We start from the raw sequence: 14289 nt of genomic DNA, 5'->3' as shown, positions 1-14289 counted from the left end.
AGAGGAGTGGATCCAGCGCGGCTGAGGGAGGAGGAGGCACGTCTGGTCACGAGCTGGGGAGTTGGGACCCGGCGAAGCTGCGGGAGGAGGAGACGCAGCTGGCGGGAGCAGGGGACCCGGCACTGGAACTGCAGGAGGAGGAGGCACAGCTGGCAGAGGGGACACGGCGAAACTGCAGGAGGAGGCATGGATGGTGGAAGCAGGTGACCCATCAAAGCTGCAGGATGAGGAGGTACATCTGGCGGGAGCAGGGTACCTGGCAAAGCTGCAGGCATTACTGGGGGCATTGTGTGTGGGGCATTACTGGGGGCATTGTGTGTGAGGGGCACTGCTGGGGCATTGTGTGTGAGGGGCACTACTGGGGCATTGTGTGAGGGGCACTGCTGGCGCATTGTGTGAGGGGCACTGCTGGAGCATTGTGTGAGGGGCACTGCTGGGGCATTGTGTGTGAGGGGCACTGCTGGGGCATTGTGTATGAGGGGCACTGCTGGGGCATTGTGTGTGAGGGGCACTGCTGGGGCATTGTGTGTGAGGGGCACTGCTGGGGCATTGTGTGTGAGGGGCACTGCTGGGGCATTGTGTGAGGGGCACTGCTGGGGCATTGTGTGAGGGGCACTGCTGGGGCACCATATGTATAAGCAGGAGTACTGCTGGCATTATGGTCTGTGGCATAATGGGCATCACTGTGGGGCATAATGTGCAATGGGCATAATTTTGTGTGGATTAATGTGTAATGGGCATCACGGTGCGGCATAATGTGTAATGGGCTTTATGGTGTATGACATAATGTACAACAGGTATTACGGTGTGTGGCATAATGTCTAATGGACACTATGGTGTGATGCACAATGTGTAAGGGGCATTACAGATAAACAGTGTAACAGTGTATATTGATTTAAGTAGCCTTTCATTGTTTGGGTTTGATCTGTGAGGCATACTATTTCACTGTGTGGGCCTTCATGTTTATATGTCATTGTGCAGCCTTCAGTCAACTTAAGCGTGTGAGGACAACGACCATTCCTGCGTTAACCAATGTCTGATCATGCAGGTTGCAAAAGAGGTGTCAGGTAATTGTTTTCCTGCTAGTTCACACTCGTTATAATTAGACCACGCCCCTTATAATTAGGTCACACCCGTTTTTGGGAGCGCGCCTACGGCGCGTGCAATTTATTCAATATCAAATTATATATGGGGGGGGCACATATTTTACTGTTTGCACTGGAACCCAAATTGGCTGCTGATAACTATTAGGGTGTGTGTGTGTGTGTGTGTGTGTGTGTGTGTGTGTGTGTGTGGGGGGTTATGTGCTGAGTATGGGCGGCTGTGCCAACTATCTATGAAGGACTGTGCTGATGTTATAGGGGAGCTGTGATTCTATGGGGCTGTCCAAAATTCTGTAGGCGATTTTAGTGGCCCTCGGGCTTCACTGGATTTTTTTAGGTGGCCCACGCTGTCTTAAAGGTTGAAGACCCCTGCCCTAGATAAAGCTCCAGGCCCTGATGGATACCCTTCCAACTTTTATAAGAAATTTAAAGCTAAGATTGCCCCAATACTTGTCGCGGTTTTTAATGAAGCCTCTTCCTCGACAACTTTCCCTAAGGAAATGCTTGAGGCCCGTATAATTACTATTCCTAAACCTGGTAAATCTCCCACTAATGTACAAAATTACCGCCCCATAGCCCTCCTTAATGTAGATATAAAATTATTTGCCAAACTGATAGCTAATCGAATCTCCCCCTTATTACCTAGTCTAATCAACCCTGATCAAGTAGGCTTTGTGGTAGGTAGGCAGGCATCGGATAACACCCGCAGAGTTATTAATGTCATAGAATTCTGCCAAACCCGTAAACACCCTCTATTAGTGCTTTCACTCGATGCAGAAAAAGCCTTTGACAGGCTTCACTGGGGCTACCTGCGCTCCACTTTACAGCATTTTGGCTTCTCGGGTAGGATACTTAGCTCCATCTTGGCCCTGTATTCCCTTCCAAATGCTAGAGTGTTTACGAATGGATGTTCCTCCTCCCAATTCGATATTACAAATGGCACCCGTCAGGGCTGCCCCCTCTCCCCTCTAATTTTTGCGTTGGCAATAGAGCCCTTGGCTGAGTGTATTCGTTCCCAAGTCCATATCAAAGGTCCTCTCATAGGTGGGGTCTCCCACAAAATCAGCCTATTTGCGGATGACGTGCTAGTTTGTCTTGAGGATCCTGAATCCTCTCTTCCCCACTTACACAACATTCTTGATGCATACTCGAAAATCTCCTACTACAAACTGAACACCACTAAGACTGAAGCTTTTCCGCTTAATGTGCCAGACAGTGTGTTAATACGCCTGAAAGACAAATTTAAATATATTTGGAAAGACAAATCGATTAAATACCTTGGGATTAATTTAGCTAGGGACATTGACATTATGAACCTAAATTATGACCCTCTGTTACGTGCTTTTAACACCCTTACTAAAGAATGGTTGATGCAGGAGGTGTCCTGGGTTGGTCGAATAGCTGCAGCAAAAATGGTACTCCTACCCAAATTAATGTATTTGTTTCGGACCATTCCTCGACCCTTTCCATCCGCGATAAGTAAAAAATTCAATAAGTTACTGTCCTCCTACATTTGGAGAGGTGCTAAACCTAAAATAGCGAAAACCCCCCTATCCTTTTCTAAAATAGACGGTGGCCTAGCATACCCAAACGTAGAAAAATATCACTCGGCGTGTATATTGAATCAAGCGAGGGATTGGCAGTTGGGGAATTGCGCCAAACCCTGGGTGGCAATTGAAAGAGCCGCTGTGTATCCTCTTGACCTCCCTGAACTGTTTAGACTGCCCCCTACAGCTGCCACATCTAAAAGCAGTACATGTAAAGCTGTTCATACTACACTTCTTATATGGCATAGGCCGGTGGCCAGGGCCGGCGCCACCACTAGGCAGCTCTAGGCATTTGCCTAGGGCGCCGGCACCTGGAGGGCGGCAGTTCGCCCCTCACCCCCAGCGAACTGTATAAAAAAATTGCTGCCCCGGTGTCCCTGCAGTGCTGGGGCGGTCAGGGGTGTCCGTGCCGTAGGGGTACCTGCGGCGCCGTCATGTGTATAAAGCTGGCTGCGGGGTCCCTGTAGTGAATAGCAAATAACTAGCGCTATGCGCGCGGCGGCGTGGGAAGCGCTAGTTATTTGCTATTCACTACAGGGACCCCGCCGGCCGCAGAAAGCTTTATACACATGACGGCGCCGCAGGTACCCCTATGGCACGGACACCCCTGACCGCCCCAGCACTGCAGGGACGCTGGGGCAGCAATTTTTTTACACAGGTACCCCTCCCTCCCCCCGGCACCGGGGCGCCCCCACCCCGACTCGCCTGGGGCGCTCCGGTGCCTTGCACCGGCCCTGCTGGTGGCCTCTAGCACCAACATCTCATTGCCTTCCCCTCAGTTAGCATTGAAATCCATCGCAAATTTAATCCCAGACCTTAATGTAGACTCTTGGGTGGCCCTAGGATTATTATCTCTGAATGACATTCTTGCCGATGGAACAGTAGTTCCCTTTTCCCACCTACAATCACAATACCATGTCCCGAAGCAGGACTTCTATAAGTATTTACAGATTAGGCACTGGCTCAGTAGCTTCCTTCCCAAACCCCCTGCCCAGCTCTCAATACCTAAAATACTACTTGCTCTCATTGAAACTCCAGCCACAAAAGGTGGTATCACTCGCTGGTACAAATATCTGATTTCCAGTTGTTTGAAAAGTAAGTTCCCTTCACAACGCCGATGGGAGAAGGATTTGCCAAACGTCTTTTCAGATGAGGTGTGGAAATTTATTTTCCGCTCAAGCTTCAAGATTTCTAAATGCATCAACCATGTAGAGATGTACTATAAATTGGTCCATAGGGCCTATCTTACCCCAGACCGACTACATCAGTTTTGGCCTTCTGTCTCCGCCCGGTGTTGGAGAGGTTGTGGCTCAGTTGGAGACATTCTGCATATTTTTTGGGCTTGCCCAGTCTTACATTCCTTATGGAAGGAAATATTTCTCCTTATCTCCAATGTATTAAATCAATCCATACATATGGACCCTCTTATTGCTCTCTTCCACTACTGCCCAGGTGTGCTTCTTAGCAGCGATAATTACCTCCTTGGTCATATCTTGATCGCGGCTAAAGCCTCTATTGCCCAATTCTGGAAATCACCTGACATACCAACCATCCATATGATCGAAAACAAGATCCATAAACACTTCATATTTAAGACATCTGATGTCGTATATTCCTCCAAGGCATCTTCCATCCACTTTAAATGGAACAGATGGAGGGAGAACAGGCCAACCATGTTCCCATAATGCCGTTATAGACCTATCTATACTTGATTCGCCTGGGCAAAATCCCAGTTCTGTTCATTAATTACGAGCAACCCGAACCACTCCTGTTTCTATGTTTCTGCATAAACTGTGTCCTTTAACAGAGTCCCTGTATCTATTTTTCTCCTTTACTCAGTTTACTTTAGTCAACCTGGCATGTACTAGTCTACAGTTGATACTGGTAATGATGTAACACCTATACATATATATGTAAATATATATATTTTTTTTTTTTTGGTTTGTTTGTTTGTATGTATTTTTCTCTATCATTTTTCCTTTGTTTTTGATACTTGTCCCTATCTGAACTTGTAAATTCAATAAAAATTCAATATAAAAAAAAAAAAGAAAAGCTATTCAGTACTATATTCTACCTAACGGCTCCCATAACCTCGCACTCACTACAACAGTGATGGCTAACCTTGACACGCCAGCTGTTGTTGAACTACACATCCCAGCATGCCCTGCATCAGTTTTACTATTTGGCCATGCTAAAACTGATGCTGGGCATGTTGGGATGTGTAGTTCAACAACAGCTGGAGTGTCAAGGTTAGCCATCACTGAACTACAATAACCAATTTGCTTGGGAAAACAAAGGGTCTTCCGGATCATCTCCACAAAATCTCCGTTGCTTAGGGAAGATGGAAAGCAACTAACCAGAAAAATTGTCCAACTAGCAAACCGGCTGCCTCCGCAATATGTGCACTTCAAACGGTGCCTGGCTAATCCATACGAGTAACAATATGTAGTCATCTTTCTAGGTTTTTATTATTTTAATTTTATTAGAATAGCTCAAGATCCACATCAATGTCCCTTGGTTGCAGACACCAGTCTATCATACAGCACAACTGCCTATGTAATCTGAGGCCTCAGGTCTGCAGGAGTACTGATTATGTCACTTGCAAGGTCGCCAATCACAGCTTTGGCTGTAGCTGTTGCCGTGGGATACAGATGATGCTCTTGTTCTTCCTTAGGTCAATTAATTTGCTGTTGGTGATATTCTGCTGTGAGTGCCACCCAGTGGTAGAAATTGGGAACAGCTGCTAATCAGTCCTATCAGTGTTTCAAATACAGGCCAGGCATTGCATGCCACCGGGCAACTGGGGAAGTAGTCTCTGGCTCTGAGTCTCTCTCTTTTGTTTCTATTGGATAAAGAACAGAACAAAAAATCCTCTACTTAGATAATAGCGGTACACATTTCCTCTGTAGCATATCCTAATAGTAAAACTGTGGGCATGCTGGGATGTGTAGCAGGTGCACTCATTCAGGCACATTTGAAAAGATCCACAGGTGGCGCTAATTATAGTACTTGTGATTCTGTGTGGAGACCTGCAAAACATGCACTGTTGGGGGTACTTGAGGACCAGGGTTGGGAACCACTGCCCTTGCATGTAGACACTCAGTGGTTGACCCAATGTATGCGACCTTAATAGTGTTGACCTAACGACCATATACCAGCACCTCATTGTCCTGTCCATTGGGCACCTAACAAACCTGGAGCCGAAGCAACGTTGAAGCAGGTCGTACTTGCCTACCTGACCCTCTCCATGAGGGACACAATGCTCTGTTCCTGGGCTTCTCTGGTAATGTAGGATTGCCATCACCAAGAAATCTGACAAAACTAGGGCGGCGATGCTGTTTTGTGCTCTAGCGCGGTGCAAATACCATTGCGGGAGGCATTCAAGTTGGAAAAGGCCGGTACTTGCGACTAACCACCCGAGAGTTCTGGCATTCTCCGACTTAGCGGCGAGTTGAGTAGATCCGCCCCCTCCTGGCGCTATTCACAGTGCTGAGAATTGGATTGACCCTTTAGAACCCTTTTTCTTTGTTTTTATACCGTGTTCCCTAACTGCATTGTGATTTCAGATATCACAGGTACAGTAAGTTGGGCAGTCAAGTTGTTTTACATTATATTGGTTCCATATCTGTAATTAATGCAACAATTTGCTGTAATTTTGATGTATTATTGGGATAATTACATAATAAATACTATTTAGGGTTACAAAACAAACCTATCATTACATTATGTATACAAACTGCTTGGGTGTTTTTTATTTAAAGATATTACGCTGTATACACACTATTACAATATCAACCCTTTACTTCTTAAAGCCAGGAATTGGGCAAAAATGGGTCATTTGGATTTATTGGTTTAATGAAATGCAGGTAACTAATTTGTCTATTGGTTGATGGTCCATTTATATCTATTTTCCCGTGTTTGGGGGCAAAATGGTCAATTGTCATATGCTCCTCGACAGGACCAAAATTTCATTCCAACCAGAAATATTTGACAGATAATGTGTATATATATTTAAAAATATTTATTGGATATAGTAGCATAAACAGAGATCCGTACAGTTAAAATGTAATAGTATAGCAATTCAATTACACCATTATAGATGGATCCAGATTACAAAACACACATCATCTGATTTTTAAATATGTAATAAAACAATAGAAACAAGGAAAAAGAGAGGAAAACAAAAACAACGTAAGGTCCAAAAAAGCCTGTGTCACTGGCGGACCGAAAGGAAGAAGAAAAAGGGGGGGGGGGGGGGGGTTTGGATAATTGTGGCCATATTTAGATTAATTTGACAGATATTATACTGTGTATCCAGCATTAATGCTTATGTCCAGATCCTTACTGTGGTGCTGTTCTATGCGTGACAAGTCATCAAGCCTTGTGCAGGACGTAATGGGGAAGATGTATTATGCCTTAACAAGAAATAAATGCAAGGGTGATAAGGAGAGATAAACGTCCAGCCAATCAGCTCCTTACTGACTTTTTTTCAAACACAGCCTGTAACATGGCAGTTAGCAGGTGATTGGCTGGACGTTTATCTCTCTTTATCACCCTTGTATTTATCTCTTGTTAAGGCATAATACATCTGCCCCAATGGCCCAAATGTAACAATCAGCCAGTAGCAGGCACTGGTGTGACTTCAGAGATTTAGCCAATTTAAAGCAACAGTCCTGTTTTCTGGATTTCTTTATTCATGCACAGGTGAATTCATCTGTTTTGTTGTTTTTGTAATGATCACACAAATACCTTTTTCACGCTAAGAAGCTGGGTCGCACCCTGGATGTTGTACCCGGCTTGCAAGCACGTTCACATTAGTCGCCCGTCCCGGCATAAAGATAAGTGGGTGACATCATCTGGAGGAGATGACAGCATCTTCCAGCAGCGCCTTTACACTGCAGTGAACAGGACCTGGGTCGCGTTGACCTGGGTTACCCATTTACCCCTGGAACCGTGAGTGTCCTGGGTCCAACCCTGGTCAAGACCTGTGTTGAAATACCAGGATTATCTTTCATGACGCTTTCACACTGCACAATGTCCTGGGTTGTTGCGCGTTCATGTGCAATAACCTGGGAAATATTTGTCAGTGTGAAAGGGTATTATCCTGAAGCCCTGAAAATCTGACCTGTTGGAGATGCATCCGGACTGGAGTGGAGAATCATTGCTCTTAAGCATTGTAATTGCAGCTGTAAATTTTAAAAGGAGTCTGCTGATACCCATATGTAGCGCCCAATCACCCCCTCAGGTTACCAATACCTGGATAGTGGCAGCTGCTCTCCAATCACAGCTCTTAAGGCAAAGACGTCAGCAGTTATGAAAAATGCTAATTCGTGGAGGGCAGCTTGTCACCTGAATATTGTATCGCCGCTGTTCTGCAGCTTAAGCTGGGCACTCACTATGCAATTATCTGCCAGATTGGGGCACACAGGTCAGTTTGTGGAATTTTAGGCACATTTTGTTTATCTCTGTCCCATCTTACCATCTGCGTGGTCTATGGTTGGGAACATTACTAGTGCAGGAACGCACCTCTGCGGCATGGCATACACTAATTGGGGTATTATGTGCTCAAACCTACAGTTTGACACCCCCCAAAATAAAAAAAATTTGTGTTGACCTTTTAATGTGTTGACTATTTCTGTCATCCTTTTTCACATGTTGGCTAATTACCTACCTAGACACAGTAATCCTTTGCTGATGACTTTGGAACCGCAGCTTGGACAGATGGTCTGCCAGATAATTGTATGGTGTGTGGGCCCAGCTTTAGCTATGGCTGGAGGCTACCATCTGCAGTGTTAATCACACTGTAGTAATTTATGTTGTACTGCTTTAGCCAGAATCACTTAAAAGGCAAAACTAAGTTGATATTGTCTGGTAAATTGTTCCCTCTTTATGAATAAGGTGGAAACACACAGAATCCTGCGTCTCGCATGCTTGCATTTCTCTGTACAGCGGTGTAAAAGATGCGCGTCCCCACATTACTGTTATAATTAGTGGTGGGCAACGATTGAAATGTTTAATTGCGTGAAATTTTGGCGATTAACTGAGATTAATTGCACTGATAGGCACTTAAGTGCCGCTTACCTAAAATCTTATTGCCAGGGGTTCCATGCTCGTTGCCAGGTGGGATTACATGCTTGTTGTCATGGTAGGATCCATGCTCATTGCCGGGGGGTTTACTTGCTCTTTGACAGGGGTTTAATTGCTCCATTCCAGGGGGGGTTACTTGCTCCATGCCAGGGGGGTTTACTTGCTCTTTGCCAGGGGTTGCATGCACACAGTGCTCCCAGAATCCGCACTTCCGGGTAGCGCTGGGCACTCTGCACTTCCCCGGAAAACGCTAGAGGTAAAGGAGCACCTCTAGCGTCTGTCTTCTTCATAGCGGTGGCCATTTTTGGAGGGGCACAGGGTCTCCGTCTGCATGAGCTATATTGTACATGCTATTGTCCAGTGTTTACACATTGAGCAATGAACAATTAGCATGCCCAAGGGTTGTTATTGACACCCTCACCCCCGTTGCCTGTACATGCATGCCAGTCTGCCCAGTACTATTGCATCACGCCAATCTCCTAAGAAAAGCTATTCAGTACTATATTCTACCTAACGGCTCCCATAACCTCGCACTCACTACAACAGTGATGGCTAACCTTGACACGCCAGCTGTTGTTGAACTACACATCCCAGCATGCCCTGCATCAGTTTTACTATTTGGCCATGCTAAAACTGATGCTGGGCATGTTGGGATGTGTAGTTCAACAACAGCTGGAGTGTCAAGGTTAGCCATCACTGAACTACAATAACCAATTTGCTTGGGAAAACAAAGGGTCTTCCAGATCATCTCCACAAAATCTCCGTTGCTTAGGGAAGATGGAAAGCAACTAACCAGAAAAATTGTCCAACTAGCAAACCGGCTGCCTCCGCAATATGTGCACTTCAAACGGTGCCTGGCTAATCCATACGAGTAACAATATGTAGTCATCTTTCTAGGTTTTTATTTTAATTTTATTAGAATAGCTCAAGATCCACATCAATGTCCCTTGGTTGCAGACACCAGTCTATCATACAGCACAACTGCCTATGTAATCTGAGGCCTCAGGTCTGCAGGAGTACTGATTATGTCACTTGCAAGGTCGCCAATCACAGCTTTGGCTGTAGTTGTTGCCGTGGGATACAGATGATGCTCTTGTTCTTCCTTAGGTCAATTAATTTGCTGTTGGTGATATTCTGCTGTGAGTGCCACCCAGTGGTAGAAATTGGGAACAGCTGCTAATCAGTCCTATCAGTGTTTCAAATACAGGCCAGGCACTGCATGCCACCGGGCAACTGGGGTAGTAGTCTCTGGCTCTGAGTCTCTCTCTTTTGTTCCTATTGGATAAAGAACAGAACAATAAATTCCCTACTTAGATAATAGCTGTACACATTTCCTCTGTAGCATATCCTAATAGTAAAACTGTGGGCATGCTGGGATGTGTAGTTCCACAACAGCTGGAAGACCACATACCTACCAACTGTTTTGATAACAGCGGGACAGTCCTGCTAAGTGGACACTGTCCTACCGGCAGGTTGCAGTGTTCTACGGATAGGGGGCGGGGACAGTTGGGGGGAGCCTAGGATTACTTCTGCTTCGGTGATCACTAAATAGATTATGCACACATGCACGAGGCATCTACATAACATGTCCCCAGTAGTGCCAGTTACATAACATGTCCCCAGTAGCGCCAGTTACATAACATGTCCCCAGTAGTGCCATTTACATAACATGTCCCCAGTAGTGCCAGTTACATAACATGTCCCCAGTAGTGCCAGTTACATAACATGTCCCCAGTAGTGCCATTTACATAACACGTCCCCAGTAGTGCCATTTACATAACACGTCCCCAGTAGTGCCATTTACATAACACGTCCCCAGTAGTGCCATTTACATAACACGTCCCCAGTAGTGCCATTTACATAACACGTCCCCAGTAGTGCCAGTTACACAACACGTCCCCAGTAGTGCCAGTTACACAACACGTCCCCAGTAGTGCCAGTTACACAACACGTCCCCAGTAGTGCCAGTTACACAACACGTCCCCAGTAGTGCCAGTTACACAACACGTCCCCAGTAGTGCCAGTTACACAACACGTCCCCAGTAGTGCCAGTTACACAACACGTCCCCAGTAGTGCCAGTTACACAACACGTCCCCAGTAGTGGCAGTTACACAACACGTCCCCAGTAGTGCCAGTTACACAACACGTCCCCAGTAGTGCCAGTTACACAACACGTCCCCTGTAGTGCCAGTTACACAACACGTCCCCAGTAGTGCCAGTTACACAACACGTCCCCAGTAGCGCCAGTTACACAACACGTCCCCAGTAGCGCCAGTTACACAACACGTCCCCAGTAGAGCCAGTTACACAACACGTCCCCAGTAGCGCCAGTTACACAACACGTCCCCAGTAGCGCCAGTTACACAACACGTCCCCAGTAGCGCCAGTTACACAACACGTCCCCAGTAGCGCCAGTTACACATCACGTCCCCAGTAGCGCCAGTTACACAACACGTCCCCAGTAGCGCCAGTTACACAACACGTCCCCAGTAGCGCCAGTTACACAACACGTCCCCAGTAGCGCCAGTTACACAACACGTCCCCAGTAGCGCCAGTTACACAACACGTCCCCAGTAGCGCCAGTTACACAACACGTCCCCAGTAGCGCCAGTTACATAACATTATTATTATTATTATAATTTTATTTATAAGGCGCCACAAGTGTTTCGCAGCGCCATACAAAGGAACAATACAGGGAGACAAAGCTTGGCATAACATTGAATAAATAACAAAAATACAGTACAAATAGAGAGCGCCACAGATCAATACACATTACAGCTTAAATGTAAGTAGTGAGGACTCAATCAACATACAACTAGAGGCTTGAGGCCAATGATGGAGAGGAGTATGCGGACAAAGATGGTCACTGAGTGTTGGAGTATAGGAGAGCTGTGAGTGAAATGTGAAGAGAAGTGGGCTTTGACAACAGGAAGGAAGAGGGCCCTGCTCAGAGGAGCTTACAATCTAGTAGTAATAACATGTCCCCAGTAGTACCATTTACATAACATGTCCCCAGTAGTACCAATTACATAACATGTCCCCAGTAGTACCAATTACATAACATGTCCCCAATAGTGCCCATTACATAACATGTCCCCAGTAGTACCAGTTACATAACATGTCCCCAGAAGTGCCCTAGTTACATAACATGTCTCCAGTAGTACCATTTACATAACATGTCCCTAGTCGTGGCAGTTACATAACATGTCCCCAGTAGTGCCAGTTATATAACATGTCCCCAGTAGTGCCAGTTACATAACATGTCCCCAGTAGTGCCAGTTACATAACATGTCCCCAGTAGTACCAGTTACATAACATGTCCCCAGTAGTACCATTAACATAACATGTCCCTAGTCGTGGCAGTTACATAACATGTCCCCAGTAGTGCCAGTTATATAACATGTCCCCAGTAGTGCCGGTTACATAACATGTCCCCAGTAGTAGCAGTGCCAAAGGGCTGAAAGTGTAACCGTTTGTGACATCACCCCTCTTTGTGACATCATCACACTGTCTGTGACATCATCACACTGTCTGTGACATCATCACACTGTGACATCATCACACTGTGACATCATCACACTATATATATATGGGCATAGGCTGAGCTATGACCATATATGGGCATAGGCTGAGCCTAACGGGGTATAAATAAGGGTGCCCAGACTGCTGGACCTCATTTTGCTGCAGCCTCTCGACAAGATAAGTCACAGTCTAGAGAAGTCAAAGCAGAGAAGCTAATATGCCGGTCTCTCAAGGGCCAGGCACACCATCCCGGCCTCAGTATCGGCCTGTGGCACCAAAACATGTTGTGCGAAGGCAGCCAACATCTGAGCAGGCCAAGCTGGCGACATCTGGGCCAACATCTGAGCGGGTCAAAGCGGCGACCCAGGTCAAGGCCAAGCCGCCGAGCACATTTCATTACAATGTGTACAGTCTAGGGCCCTCTTCCTATATAGACACACACAAAAAAACAAAGCTGGCAGAACCAATCAAGCCAAAAGCCCCGGTCAAACCAAAGCTGGCAGAACCAGTCAAGCCATTGAGCCCCCCTCCTTACAGGGTGTGCAGTCTAGGGCCCCCCTCTTGCTATATAGACGCATTCAAACCAAAGCTGGCAGAACCGGGCAAGCCTAAGCTGGCAGCCCCGGTCAAACCAAAGCTGGCAGGCCCTGTCAAGCCAAAACCTGCAGCCCCGATCAAGTCTAAGCGGGCAGCCCTGGACAAGCCAAAGCTGGCAGACCCAATAAAGGCCAAACCAACAAACCTGGTCAAGCCAAAGCCTGCAGCCCCGGTCGAGCAAAAGCTGGCAGACCCAATCATGGCCAAAACAACAGACCTGGTCATGCCCAAGCCAGCAGACGCGGTCATGCCCAAGCCGGCAGACACGGTCATGCCCAAGCCGGCAGACGCGGTCATTCCCAAGCCGGCAGACGCGGTCATTCCCAAGCCGGCAGACCCGGTCATTCCCAAACTGGCAGATATGGTTAATGCTGCCAAATGCACACCCCTGTCTGTGGATGATCGCCCAGCCCAGCAGAAGAAACCTGGCTCGTTCAGGTCAAGAGTCTCCAAATTCATGAAAAACGGGTGCTGCACGAGTTAGACAACAACAGACTCCTGCAAAAAAAAAAATCCCTCCCCCCCCCCCCTCCCTCCCCTCCCCAACCCACCTGAACTATACTAGGCTATTCTATGCTATGCTTAGCTATGCTATGCTAAGACTTCGGTCTTAGTATAGCATAGCTAAGCACAGCATAGAATAGAATAGCTTAGCATAGATAGTCTTAGCTAAGACAATGTTAAGACTAGGCTATTCTATGCTATGCTTAGCTATGCTATTCTAAGACAATGGTCTTGGTATTGCATAGCTAAGCATAGCATAGATTAGCATAGTCCTAACATAGTCTCAGCTAAGACTATCTATGCTATTCTATGCTATGCTTAGCTATGCTATGCTAAGACTATGGTCTTAGTATAGCATAGCTAAGCATAGCATAGAATAGTATAGCACAGGCTCCTCCCCTCCCTCCCCCTCCACCCACCTGATGAGGTCACCTTGACGTGGTAGGTGGGCTCACATTTTTGTGCCAAGAACCTCAATGTCCCCCATGTTCATATTATTGGTTTCTCTGCTTATTGTGTACCTGCATTTTCTGACATCCCTCTTCCAGTGCCTCGCTGAGTGTTTCTGTATGTATATGTGTAATGAAGGTTAAATTGTTTTATAGAGTATGTGAACTTTTCATATATTATTATATGGATCTACTGTACATTACTGTAATGATATTTCTTATCATTTAATCTTTTTGAATAAATGAAATAATAAAACTAATGTCATATAGAAAATAAGTTGCTGTAACCAAAATAACTATTCCCCAGAGACATTGTCCTACAGAAAAGTCACAGCCCCTGTATTACATACAAATGTACATTACCGATTTATTTCCATATCATAGGTATCCTAGTGCCGGTTACATAACATGTCCCCAGTAGTGCCGGTTACATAACATGTCCCCAGTAGAAGCAGTGACATCACCCCTCTTTGTGACAT

The 14289-nt window shown here is 46.2% G+C and overlaps 1 long non-coding RNA gene across 1 annotated transcript in view; it reads right to left on the bottom strand.

Moving 5' to 3' along the window:
• Positions 1-5101: 5101 nt before the first annotated feature.
• Positions 5102-14289, bottom strand: part of LOC146056731 (uncharacterized) — a 31625-nt gene continuing 22437 nt past the window's right edge. The window contains exon 3 of the long non-coding RNA XR_014469382.1: positions 5102-5492. This is a non-coding gene — a long non-coding RNA (uncharacterized LOC146056731). The remainder of the gene's footprint in view (positions 5493-14289) is intronic.

The sequence above is a fragment of the Crinia signifera genome, unplaced genomic scaffold (genome assembly GCF_055691185.1).
Source record: "Crinia signifera unplaced genomic scaffold, ASM5569118v1 HAP2_SCAFFOLD_87, whole genome shotgun sequence".
Taxonomy (NCBI): Eukaryota; Metazoa; Chordata; class Amphibia; order Anura; family Myobatrachidae; genus Crinia; species Crinia signifera.
Note: the sequence above shows the minus strand (reverse complement) of the source record. Positions and strands in the feature narration are given on the sequence as shown.